This window comes from Lygodium microphyllum, chromosome 1 (assembly GCF_053477565.2).
Source record: "Lygodium microphyllum isolate KBCC chromosome 1, Lygodium_microphyllum_v1.1.10, whole genome shotgun sequence".
NCBI lineage: Eukaryota > Viridiplantae > Streptophyta > Polypodiopsida > Schizaeales > Lygodiaceae > Lygodium > Lygodium microphyllum.
The window spans coordinates 156,430,841-156,444,793 of NC_141135.1; the positions used below are offsets into that span (position 1 = coordinate 156,430,841).

A 13,953-nucleotide genomic window follows, 5' to 3' on the forward strand; every position below is an offset into this window, starting at 1 on the left:
CTATTTAGGTCGATAAACCCATTGGAAGGCATGCTACTAACTACGCCCTCGATACCAAAAGACATGGTGGGCCTTTCAAACCTTTCTCGAATCTTGGAGCTTGAGATGGAGACAATGATCGATACATTACTTCCCATGGATGTGGAGTTATCTAATCTATTGAGAGAGGAGGTGCCCCTACCATTATATGATGGGTGCCGATATCTCACTTAAGGATGCTACTTGCAATCCTAAGTGTATAGGCAAAGTATGGATGACGCAATGCGAGTGTGACCGAGTTGTTCAGGTATATACTATGGTCCTTTATCTTTGACTTCATTATTAAAAAAATTTCATGCTCTTCAAAGGTACTTGATTTTTTTTTCAAGTTGCTAAAACATGACATGTTGCCACCTAGAAATGCAATGCTTGACTCTCGTGAAGATGCACGATTGGTGCTACTTACGAATTATTGGTATAGACTACAACAACATCCATGCATGTGTCAATGATTGTGTGTTGTTTTGAGGAGACTATGAGACTATGGAGACATGCCCAAAGTGTGGTGCTCACAGCTACCATCGATAGGACTTGTAAGGGCAAACCATCTCTCAGAAGGTTCTCAGACACTTTTCACTTATACTGCATATATGTCACATGTTTTGTATATTAGGCATGGTAAGCTTAACAATATGACATACACAAAATAGATCCACACATTGAGTCCAATGAATATCATCACATTCATGTGCATGGAGCCACATTGACTCCACCTTTCCACTCTTTGTTTGAGAGCCGAGAAATCTTTGGCTCGATCTTGCTATGGATGTGTGAATGCATTTGGTCTCTGCTCAATGTCTTACAGTTTGTGGCCTATAGTCCTTGTAAACTACATCTCACCATGGCTTTCTATGAAGAAAGAATACCTAATCATTAGCTTGCTCATTCCTAGAGGTGCTATAAAGTCAAGAACATGGACATCTATCTCCATCCATTAGTTGATAAGCTCATGATTTTGTGAGAGGAGGGGGTCATTGTGGAAGACACTAGTAAGCATAACGGTCGGTGGTCTGCTAATATACGAGCCATTCTTATGTGGACCATGCATGAATTTCCAGGATTCAGGGAGTGCTCAGGTAAGTGGACTTCCATTCTTGTTTCTGATATCTAATATAGCTTGTTCAAGTTTGTGTTGACTAGATAGGGATATTGTGACACGTCTAGTTACCTCAAGTTATCATGCATGTCCATTGTGTAGGCAACATTTAGACTCTCGAAGGTCACAAACCATGAAGAACTCATGATATATCAAGGACTCATGTAAGTTTGATAGTTTTTACTCTAGAAATACGCTTGGCAATTTATAATTTGTCAAATTTAATGCAATGAATCTCAGAGAAGGAGATCAAGATATCCTCTATTGAATCTGCAAGGTGAGGAGTGATGGAGATGGTCTCTCTCCTTGAGAAGTACTTACTCACAAGCATAATCATGATACAAACTTACCTCCTGGTACATCTCTTGGATGAAGTGGACATTGTAGGACCTATCCATATGCCATGGATATTCTTCTTGGAGTGCTTTTCATGAAAACCATCGCGGCGAAAAGGTAGCATGGCTAAAGTTTTGACTAGTACTATCGAAGGCATTAGTGCATATTTCAGAGTGGCCACCACCAATGGTAGATTCAAATAACAGTATGCTATAGACAATGAATGATGATGATAGATTGGCAAGAGATGTGGTGATTGGAAATGAGATAGAAAAGTGGATGGACAATGCTATGAAGGAGAAAGTGAATTGTTTCTGTAATTTGCATCATGCATCCATGGAGAAGTGGCTCAGTAAGTATGAGCAGGGAAAAAGAGAGGGAGAGGGAGCATGATCAAAATTTTGACATAGTACACACCATCGACTTGTTTGATATTCCAAGGGCATGGAGGATATACCATGGTTTATGCCTATGAGGTGGTTGCATAAATCTTTGACCATAGTACTTACGCACATGCAAAGGGGTAGAGGTCTCTAGGGAGGAGCTAAAATTCTCGAGGGGATGTAATCCAAAGATGACCGTATGCATTCTTTGTCCTTATATCTAGATTTTATACACAATAACTAACCTAACTATTTTGAGATACATTACAAAATCTATAGTGTAGCAAGGTGGCATGGGCAATATTTTCAAGTTGAGCACATCGACAAAATATGCTCCTCCACAATGGACTGTGGTGTCAGGACAAAGTTTGAGCAAGAGAGCCAGCTACAGACCACGAATCTGAATACTCTAGTAGATGAGATGGAGTATTTTGGCAACTTGTAAAGTATTATCTTAGTGGATTACCATAGCTTCTCCATGATCATATTCGATGTACAATGGTTTTAAGTGGTATTAGAAGGAGTTGGGGCAATTGTACAGTGAGGTCCATCTAGATTTCTAGAGGTAGATTTTGAGAAAATATGGAATGATCTATACAACATGTTTGTCCTATTGAGTCGTTGTGAGCATGTGCATTACATTTTTTATTAATTTTTTCATTGTATGGAATAGTCACAAATGTTGATTCAGTCTTTGTAACACACTTATATGTGATATTGAACTTGTAGTCTTCTATCCAAATCCTTGGCAACCTTGATGGTGGCATGTTGTGCCATCAACACCTCAAAGTGCACGAGTGTATGATGAAATCAATGTCCCCAGCATGGACAAGGAGAGTATGAAGGTAGAGGGATTGGTGTTGCAGGGGGTGGACGGCAAGGAGGGCTTAGAGCATGCAAATGAGACAAGCACGGGTAATGCAGATGAAGAGACAACATGCCAAGAATAATTTGAGAATGAAGTAGACTCCTCTTTCTTTGGAGACCTATATATAGACTTTCTAGTGTACGGCGAGCGATGCCAAGAGTTTGACATGGAGCCATAGGTCCAGTCCTATTTGCATTCACTTGCTCAATTCATTGATAATTTGCTTTTAAGGATTATTTAGTGTATGTGTTTTAATTAACATACTTTTTTGCATAGTTATATTATTGTGCTTTACCTAAATCCTTATATTGATTATTCTAACATCATTTTCTAACTTTGCAAGTTACCTTTGATGATATCCACAAAAAAGAGTAGGATGAGTTGAGGGATGATAGATGAGGAGCTATAAGATATCTTCACATGTATATCTCTAGAATAAATGGTCTACTTTAAAGATATGGTAGGCCATGAGTTGTCTTTGTCATCATCCAGTCATTGTACATGGTCTACCTTAATATGCTATGATGCTTTGATCTCCACTAGATAGAGTCAATGCTCTAGTCTGGCCCCGAAGGGAGGGAGTGGTTCTAGGATGTACTACGAAGATGCAGATTTGTGACCGGTGGTTGCTACTCCTCACTCTTGTAAGAGAAAGGCTCGTGTGGGTGTTGTGGAGGCACCGATACAGTTTCCCTGCCTCCTTGGTCTAGTGAATACTTGTTACCTCTAGGGTTTGTCACACATGTAAGGATATCTATTCTCATGACTCCAGGTTTTGCCCAATCGCCCAGCACTTGTGGTACCCCTTACGGGTGCTATTCGGAGAGATACCACCCCTCCAGGTATGTAAGATATATAAGAATCCCATGGCTATGCCCAAGAGCATGGTTGTAGGTGAAAGAGAGTGTACCTTAGACATATCTCAGTAGGGTACAGATACCTCATAGATGAGAAAACAAAGTGTTGTAATCATGAATGTTGAGGGGAGAAGGATAATGGCTTGCATGATAAAGTTGCGCCTCGGGGAAGTTACTATATGTATATCCTCTACATCACGTACGTTCAAGGCCTATTTATAGATATCCTTATATATGAAATTTTTCTAAAGAAAATATAACCATTTTTATTAAATATGTGAATAGCCCCTTTATATTACATCCTTTTGTATATAAAAAATGTATAAAAATGGTATTTGAAAAACACCTTATTTTGAACCCACGTGATGCACACATATATTCATGAGTAACTTACCCGAGAGTTACACCAACAAGTATTTAGGCACAAATTTTTAGACTATTGAAAGAATATACCAAAGGGGAGCAAGGACTATATTGTAGCATCCTTGCATAAGGAGTTTTCAATACCTACGATGACAGAGGTTTTCCACGGAATGGATGATGGATTGTATGTGTGCATATATGTCACATAGACAAACTAATGCATGCAAGGCAATCAAGAGTGGCACCTCAAAGCCTGAGTAGTTAGACACAGAGGATTAGTGGAGACTATGGGAGAGGCCATAGACTCTCCAAGACAATGGTGACAGCAGACGAGAGGCAGTGAGGGTATGATTGGAGGCAAGGGTCATATATCATCTGGGGAGTGGCGACCATAGAACACAATATTAGTGAGTTTGGGTATCTCCCAGTTCCCATTTTTTGAATACTAAAAATATGGCACCTTGATAACATGCCCATAAGTTTCTCAAAATCATATGACGTGACCTATCATTGGTTGAAAAATGGAATCTATTGAGCTATGGAATACTTGATTTGGAGTTAAGTGTTCAAGTTATGACAAATCCAAAGATTTGACCACGTGTCCCAAACTTATGGAAAATTCCCATATTCCCCAATATGATTTTATAGCACTTATTTAGAGGATTTTGTAAGTTTTCTTTTGGTTCTTCTCACTTTCTTATTTGGAATATCACTTGTACTAACAACCTTATTTCTAACAATGCTACTTTGTTTGATTTGCAATACTCCGCTACAAACCACGATTCTACAGGTTTGGAGATTCTGTATGCAAAGAGATACGGTCTCACTGCACTTATCGATAAATTGTATGAGCACAACATCCTAGTAAGTTAAGCCACTTTCTTGTTTGCATTCATTAGCTTTTTTATGATGCATTATGTATTGTGGATTAATCTTTGGTTGTTTATATTGTACAATATATTCAATGCTCCATTGCATCAGGACAAGCTTTCAAATAGTGAGGAGCTATAAGATTTGCTTGGATTCATGGAGTGCACATCGTTTTCTTTTTGGGCCCCATGATCCATGCAGGCTCTTTCCATGTATCATTTCTTAGATATGATTTCTCATCCTTTATATAAACTTGCATTTGGTGATATTTATAGATACATTTCCATGTTTGTTTTGGACTCTCCTCTCTATGGTTCCATGTAGTTCTATGATTTGTCATAATCAATCTTGTACTTATTTAAATATTGAATCAATGTACTTACTTAAATATTGAATTAGTGACCTTTTTTTTCAATATCTCATGATGCACTTGTCTTAATGATGATTGTGTATTCAATATGTAATTGCTTCATTGAACATTATTCAACACACATGGTGCTGGAGGTCACAGGGCATCATGCCACCTAAATTTTTTCTCTACAAACTGTGCCTATTAGTACTACCTCAATTTTTTCTCTACAAACTGTGCCACCTACTCCCATCATGCCACCTAAATTTTTTCTCTACAAACTGTGCTTCATACACATGGTGCTGAAGGTAGTACTAACGTTGTCGTGCTGCTGCGCATCCGAGTCGTATATACCTCCATTTCTTTTGTTGTGCATTTGTGTTATTTTCTGCGTGTGATTCATTGTGTGTGTGATGCATTTCGATAATCCGCATCCAATGTATATATTCTCTTAGTGCAAGTGTTCGATTTTGTTTGGATGCATAATGTGTGTGTGTTAGAAAAAGATGAAAAACTGATGCCAAAGGATAATGATCTCTAAGAAAAGTGCAAGGAATTATGGAATCAAAGAGAAGGTTTATCCCGAAGGAATCCATTTGATGATTCTTTGGGTCGACAGACTGATTATCTTTGATGTCAGAGACCTTGGGTACCAATTACAATGAAAGAGTTTTTCCGTCCATAATTTATGAGACCTTGAAGGCAGCTATAGCACAGTGTAATGCAGCCAGCTCATAACACAGCGTGAGGCTGTTAGCAGAGAGATAAGGAAAATTCTTACCCAGCGGGCTGCAAATTTCAATATTGCACTTGATGATGTTTCAATTATTAACCTTACTTTTAGTAAAGAGTTTACAACTGCTATTGAAGCAAAATAGGTGGCTGCTCAGAAAGCTGAGAGAGCTAAATTCAGAGTGGAGAAAGCGGAACAAGATAAAAGAAGGGCCATTGTTCGAGCAAAAGGGGAGGCGAAAAGTGCTCAACTTATTGGGAAAAGCTATATTCAACAATCCTTCTTTTCATTACACGGAGAAAAAGATGGAGGCTAGCAGAAAAAAATAGCGGGCAATATATCCAATTCAAAAAAAACAGAGTCTTGGAGAGAAGAGGGAGGGAATCTTTTGATCGTGGGAGGAAAAATCCAAATATTTTTGGCAGGATATCTTCTCTCTCGAAGGCGGCATTGCTTTGCTCATGAATCATTACGGTTTGCGCAGGTCTAGTGAAATACCGAGAGGGGCAATCAATCGGTATTATACCCCCTGGTGTTGATGCCAATGAAAAGCCTCACAAACTTCGACTCTATTCTATTTCTAGCAGTGCACCAGGAGATTTTGGTGATTACAAAACTCTGCGGCATCAACGGAATTGGGCGAGACATCTGTTCTCTTCGCCTTAGGAAAAATACTCGATAGACCTGAATGGACCTTCAAAACAAGTATTGGATGCTTCATCACGGTCGGAGCATTCCCAATCAGAACCTGATTGAGTCACATCTGAGAAACGGTATCCTAGAAGAGCTTGGGATCGCTCCCCAGGGTGTGGAATAAGCTTGAGTAGCAGGTCAACTCTTTAAACAAGCAATTGAAGGAGAAAGCATCTCCTTGGACAAAGTGCGAATTTTTTTTGCTCCCCCTTCATCAGAACGAGAGACACGAACGAGTGACACAGGAAAAGAAGTCGTGGATGTCTTGAAGATTGATCCTGGCAATGTGCAATTTGTGGAGGTTTTACGAGAATGTATCCAGAAATATGGGCACGATGTGCAAACTTGAAGTCAACGAAGGCGAGCCTGGAGGAATATATCATTGACAGATGCTGTGGCCAGTATTCGCTGTAGATGAAGAAAGCCGAGGAGGAGACAGACAAAAGAATAGCACTGATAGAGATGGCGTCCTCGAGCTCTTCCTGTACGTTCGGCTTCTCCAGCCCTATGGGAAGTCCCACGGCTAGATCTTCCTGGCTCTGCCCATGTTTCCGTTGATCAGCAGACCATCGTCGCCCCTGACCTTTACTTCGATGAGCACGTCGTCATCCACGGCATCTTCTGAGCTCTTAACCCGGACTTTTACATGTTCCCTTCGTCCTCGGCTGTCAGAACTTCACCCTTTCCAGAAACTTAAGCTTTCACTGTGCGTGTACGGAAGAAGAGTTTGGGAGTCTGGAAAAGTTATGAGTCTGTAAGGATTGTATAGCTTCACTTAGATGTCTTGTTATGGGGATTGTATTACAGTGATTAAGATAGTGCAGAGTGAAGGCACCGCAGGCAGATCTTTCGTGGTCTGATGTGATGTTGAATGTGCAAACTAGATAATATTGTGGGTGGAACTATGTCGTGTCCTAAAACCGACAACATACTGTCCACCAGTAGGAGAATTAATCAACCAAACAGTGCATGCCTTCATTCAGTCAGCCTTGAACATTGGTAGAAGGAGAGAAGACAACAATGTTGCTGTTTGCGCTGCTAAGGAAGAAAGTTTGATGCTTTTGACGGTGCTTTAAGCTCCATAGTAGCTTTGCAGAACAGGCTTCTTCAAGTGTGCTGGCTACTGATCCTGGTTTATTTTGAAAATCCTAAAACACAACATTGGATTGCTGTTATTTCTGGGTGTGATTGACAGCATATTGCACTCTTCAGAGGTCTTATCATGATTATGAAAGAAGCTCACATGCATTAGCTAAAGAGAAAATAAATCAGATTTTCCTGAGACAAAAAGGAGGGACTTATCAAGTGTATGGTTATGTTGTTTTGATAAAGCAGATTACTATGTTCATTCAGACCATTATCATTCTGAGTTTCATGTAACTCATTTGACCTGAAATATAATGTATTTTGGCATCAACATTTCAAAGTTTCTTCTTGGTAGTCTCTTCCATTGCTGTATCTAGAACCCCGTGTTCTGCAGCCCTTGTGTGAACTCTACGACATTTCTGGTGAACCTGACGTGAAAGTGCTGCGTCATTTTTCAGCAAGATAGGAGACTCGCAAGAAGAGATGACAGATGATAATGTCATGAAGAACCTGTTTCAGTCATTTACCATGTATATGCAGCAACAAGCTCATGCAAAACGAGACAGTGATGCTATGGATGCCTTGAAAGCTGTCCAACAGGAGTTGAAGCAGTTTAATGGCCAGCAAGTGTCCACTTATCTGCATTTGTATGAAGAAAAGATGAAGTTTTTTGGGGTTTCTCAAGATGTTTGGAGCCGCTACTTCTTGCGGATCGTGGTGCGCTGTCGTATTGCTGCGCATTCGAGGTGTGTAAACCACCCAAAAGTTGTGCATGGGATTTGGTACTTTGTACATATTTTTCTGCGTATGAATATAGTAGCGAGTATGAAGGATTGCTTTCAGTCTATGTTGAACAGGATCAAGAAGACAAGTTTATGATTATTAGTTGTGATGATTTCTGGGATGTGTTTTCAAGTCAGATACTTGACAATAATGAGTGTTTTGAATCATATACCTCAAATATATACAGCCGAAGAGTACTCAGTGGTGAATTTGTGGTTGTGAACAAGCATCTTCTGAATGATCTGACTGACATGGGACTTTGGAACTTAGAGTTGAAGATGGCTCTATACAGAAAGTTCAGCAGATTCGTGATGATTTGAAAGCAGTTTACAGGAATGTTTGGGAGATCAAACAGGGGACCATTGTTGACACAGTTGCAAGACCATATGCATTTATCAAGTTTGATACTGATATTCAGAAGACCAGAAAGCTTTACTTGGACATTTGTGTAAATGAACTTCGTGTGTTTTGTAAGGAGACAAGTGCTTTGTCTCTGGAATTGCCTGCTCTGTATGACCAGTCACTCAGTCAGGAAGATCCAAGTTAGATAAATGCTGAAGACATAATGGACATCATGTGGATAATTTTCTGTTCAGTGGCTGGAAGTTCCCAAGGCATTCATATATATGCTGTGTTTGTGACTAGAGAATCGGGTGAAGCATTATCAGGATATGTTGAGGATGCGAATGCAGAAATTTGGATCTTGTCAACTTATGAGAACACTTTCTGGTCTGTCATAGTTTTTTCTCTAATTGCTGTGCTTGCTGTTGCTGCTGCTTTAGCAACATTTTCGTTGGCGAAGATTGATAATGGAAGTTCGTGACGAATATCAACTAAGCTCTCACTGTACTTGCTACAGCACCTCGAGTACATGGTTCAATGGCTGGACTGTGAAGTAATGAAATGGGGGTATTGTGAGAAGGGCCGCTTTTCTGATAGAAGGAAAGGGCTGCTTTTCTGGGTTTTTTTTAAAAAATAGAGGTCGCTTTTCTGAGCGGAAGGCGAATTTAGGAATTCTCTGCAAACTGGGAAGGAGGGGGAAACAGAGTATTCGAAGGAAAGAAGGAAAAATGACGACGATAAGGAAGAAGAAGCTCTAAAGAGGAGACGAGGCCTTCAACACTTTCTTCAGCGAGACCGGCGCTGGGAAACAGGGGCTCAGGGCTGTGTTCCTTGATCTGGAACCGACTGTTATCGACGAGGTTGGCACAGGCACATACCGTCAGCTCTTTCACCCTGAGCAGCTCATCAGTGGAAAGGAAGATGCAGCGAACAACTTCGCCCGTGGCCACTATACGATTGGAAAAGAGATAGTAGACCTGTGCCTGGACCGCATCAGGAAGCTTGCAGACAACTGCACTGGCTTGCAAGGCTTCCTCGTTTTGATGGCCAAATGCCGAGTGATAAGACCGAAGGAGAGGGTATTCACCTCTGTGATATATACGCAGCAGGACCATAGACCATATTCAAAAGATGCTGCTTTTCGTTGTGGGTGTGGCTCCGAGACTTGAATTGGAATCGGATTGTACCATGCTCGAAATTTGAGTACAAAGAAACAAACATCAGGAGGAACGGTGTAGACACAGGAAGGAAATCAATCCTTACGCACTCACGCCTCTCTAGCTCATAGACGGCGGGCCGGTTCACCCTGGGATGAGCACGCCAGCAACTTGGTTCTTGAGCGTTCCATCGCTCTCTCACTGATCTTCCGCAACCTAGTCGAAGGACCGTTACATCGACATCGTCGTCTAACTCCCTGTGCACTGGAGCCTTAGATGGAGGTGGACCATGAAAATCGTGCTATTAAGCACATGGATTGTACTGAATAAACGTCCTGCTACATTGCTTTTCATTGTCTAATGGCCATACTTGACCGTCCCGCTTGCAATGGATTGATATTACGGCCGTACTTTGCCCTATTTCTTGCAGTGTGGTCTGTTCAACTCTATGAATATCATGCCTTCTTCCTCCGGCATGTCCTCCTCTGATCATAACTACTTCCGAGAACAGTAGGCAGCATGCCATGGACACTGACAATCAAACCTCTTTGCTGCATTTTTGCGAGCACACAGAATTGCAAGACGCCAGCTACGAGAATTCATTCGTGTACAAGCTGCCTATTGGACAATGCTGGAGGAAGGGAGTTAAACATCTGCCATGATTTTGATGCAATCTAAAGTCGAGGCACTAGACTATGTTATGTAAGACGAGCTGCAGAAGGAATTTCCATCCTGTTCGGCTTCTTTCAGAAGCGTTTAAAAAGGGAATTGAGGTCTCTGTCTAGAAGTGAAACGGCCAAGAGCTCTTTTGAAGAGGAACATGATCTAGAGAAGAGCTGAAGCCTCTAGGATTCGTGAGAAGTATCCTTACAGGATTCCTGTAATAGATGAGAAAGCTGAAAAGAAGTGATATTTCAGACATAGATAAGAAGAAGTACCTTGTACCAATTGACCTTACTGATGATCAATTTGTCTATGTTATTCGGAAGAGGATCAAATTAAATGCAAGGAAAACAATCTTCATCCTTGTAGACAATGTTCTTTCGCCTACTGTTACAATTATGTCAGCTATCTATGAGAAATTAAACAAAGACTTGGCATCAATTTCTCATCTTGCTTACTTGCATGATGAATCTTCTTTCCTGAAATTTATCAAGGACTTCTGAAGTTGCGACTTTGCTTTCGAAATCCCTTCGACATCTTTGGTGAACCCGACATGAAAGCGTCGCAGAAATTTCAGGATGGGAGACACTTCAGCCTCTATTTCAGCTTCCTCTACAACTCCAGCTGCCTCTACTTCAGCACCCTCAATGACTGCTACGTCAAGTACTTCAACGGAGGATCTAAAACAGATTTTGCAGAATATGTCCATGTATATGCAGCTCCAAAATCAGCAAACACAAATGTATATGCAGTAGCAACAACAATTGCATCAACAGCAGTTGTCTCAGCAAAGGCAACTCTATTCGGAGCAGGAGAATGCAAACAGCGCGACTAAGGCTATTGAAGCAGTTGAGAGTGAGAAGAAGCTATTTGACGGGCGTAATGTTTCAGCATATTTGAAGACATATGAGATCAAGATGGGGTTTTTTTGGAGTTCCTGCTAGACTTATGAGTAAGTACTTCCTTCGTCTTGTCACACCTGCTTTGAGAACAAAAGTGACTGATTTGTTTATTCAAAATACACATTGGCAAGATTTTAAGAAGGCTCTTAAAGAAGAATATTTCCTTGAGGACTTTGGTATGGCTACTCGGCGGTCATTCCGAGAGTGGGTCTACATGCCAAACAAAGGTCTTGCTGCTTCGGAGTTGATTCGAGAATTTGAAGAAAGGTATAGTCAGCTTGATGCCATTGAACAAAGAGCATTGGATGTTGAAAAAGTTGAGCTTTTCTTGCAAGCTGCAGATCCTGCTCTTCAAGAAGAATTGGGTGAGCTTCTTGAAGATCGCACAAAGCCTATGGGTCTTAAAACTGATTGGCAGGATGCTCAGGATGCAGTCTCGACTTTGACCAAGAGGAGGATATGGAAGACTCGCCTACAGAATGGTTCCATGACACCTACACCATCATCTGCTCCTATGCCTACTTCTATCCCTGTTATTTCTTCTCCTCCTCAGCCAGTTTCTTGGCCTATGCCAGTGCCTACTGTTTCTACTCCACCTATTCCTCCTGTTCCACGACCGATGCCTACACCTTCTGCTCCAAAACCATCCGCTCCATCGGTGCCTACTTCTCTTGATGACATAATCAAAGGAATCACAGATTTGACACTTGAGTCAGTCAAAGCGGAGTTGGTGGGTAAGTTGAAAGAGCAGTTTGCTTCAACTGCGCCTGCTACTTCTTCTAGTGCTCCTATTGCACCTACGAGTGCTCCTAGTGCACCTAGGAGAGATCGGAGATGTATTTGGTGTGATAGTACGGAGCATCAGCATTGCAGGGATTGTGACTCTTTCCAGGATGCAAGGAGGCAGAATTTGGTATATTGGGGGCAAGATGGTAAGATTTGGTTGACTGAGACAGGAGCTCCACTTGCTACCAACTTTGGTAAAGGTGGAATGAAGAAGTTAGTGGAGGACATGGCTGCGCGTACTTCTTATGTGGCAGCTAGAGGTGATGCTTCTGCATATGGAGTACAGATTGAGAAGGGATCAGAGACTCAGTCCGCACTATGGACTTATGCTATGGAGACTGCAAACAAGGGGAAAATTCAGCAAACTGTTTTGACTAGCGCAGGCTCTAGCATCAGATCAGAGACAGGATGGGACTCGCCTGTCGACAGGTATTCTATTTATGCTTATTTGGCTAAATCTCATGGTGCAGATGTATTTGTTGAGGAGAAGCATAAGAGGGATGAAGAAAATCCAAGTGCAGCTAAGAAGACTAGAGGGGGTGAGTTTGTTACTCCACCTACTGCAGGACCGTCTTCACGACCAGGGCTAGATCGACAGATGGAGGATGCTCAAAAGAGGGAAAAGAGGCAAGAGCCTAGAGAGAGAAAGCAGCCAGGATTCAGATTGATGTCCGATATTGAGACATCTACAGACATGAAGAAAATCTTTAATGATAAGATACTTGGCAGTGAGGTGACTTTCACTATTTCTGAGATTTTGGGCATCTCAAAAAGAGAGTTTCAGGATCAGTTTCAGGAGGTCCTGAAGAGGAAAAGACATGCATTGGCTATCACTGATACACAGGGAGTTTTGATTGGAGAGTTGGATGAGGATGATGATGAGGTCATGGTTGATAATGCTTCTGTTTTGCCGCAGGTAGAGAAGAGGGTTCAGCCTATGCATTATGCTGAAATTGATGAGCCTGTTTTGATACCGCGTAGTCACTTTTCGCGGAGCCATTGGGCTAGGGCAACTACAGAGACGATGGTAAAGGTTGGAGAAAAACAGGTGCCTTATGTTGCATTGGTTGATCATGGTTCAGAGATTAATCTCATTGTTCGTGGAGTTTATGAGAGTAACAGATGGCCTATGGATGTAGAGCATGGGTGGCGTATGAGAGCCGCCAATAACACTGCAGGTGATTTATATGCTGCTTGCCCTAGTGTCAGGGTTTCTATTGGTGATGTAGAGGAGGATTTTCATTTCTTTGTGCAGGATTCATGCTCTTATCCCATAATTCTTGGTCAGCCATTCATTACAGAGATGCGCATGGAGACAAAGGTCATGGATGATGGATCTGCTTATGCACGGATTCGTAGTAAAGATGGTATGAGAGCAGTTCAGTTTATGACTGTATGTGTGAACCATGTTAGAAACAGGGATACTCTCAGAGATGCACCCTTACCCACTGTGAGGGATTCGGGTTTTCATTAGGTACCGCCGTTTCGCGAGACGACGGTGGTACAGAGGAGAGGAGATTGGAGTTCTCGCCTCCTGGCAGCAGCAGTGTTTTCTCCTCCGGTTATGTTGGGATTTCAGCAAACAGTTCGATGAGCTATCAGAAGACTTCTAGGTTGCCTAGAGCTGCCAGGCAGTATATATGCAGG

The 13,953-nt window shown here is 41.6% G+C and overlaps 1 pseudogene; it reads left to right on the forward strand.

Annotated features, from left to right (window-relative positions):
• Window positions 1–5,691: 5,691 nt before the first annotated feature.
• LOC148041862 (prohibitin-1, mitochondrial pseudogene) lies at window positions 5,692–6,223 on the forward strand (annotated as a pseudogene).
• The last annotated feature ends 7,730 nt before the right edge of the window (window positions 6,224–13,953 follow it).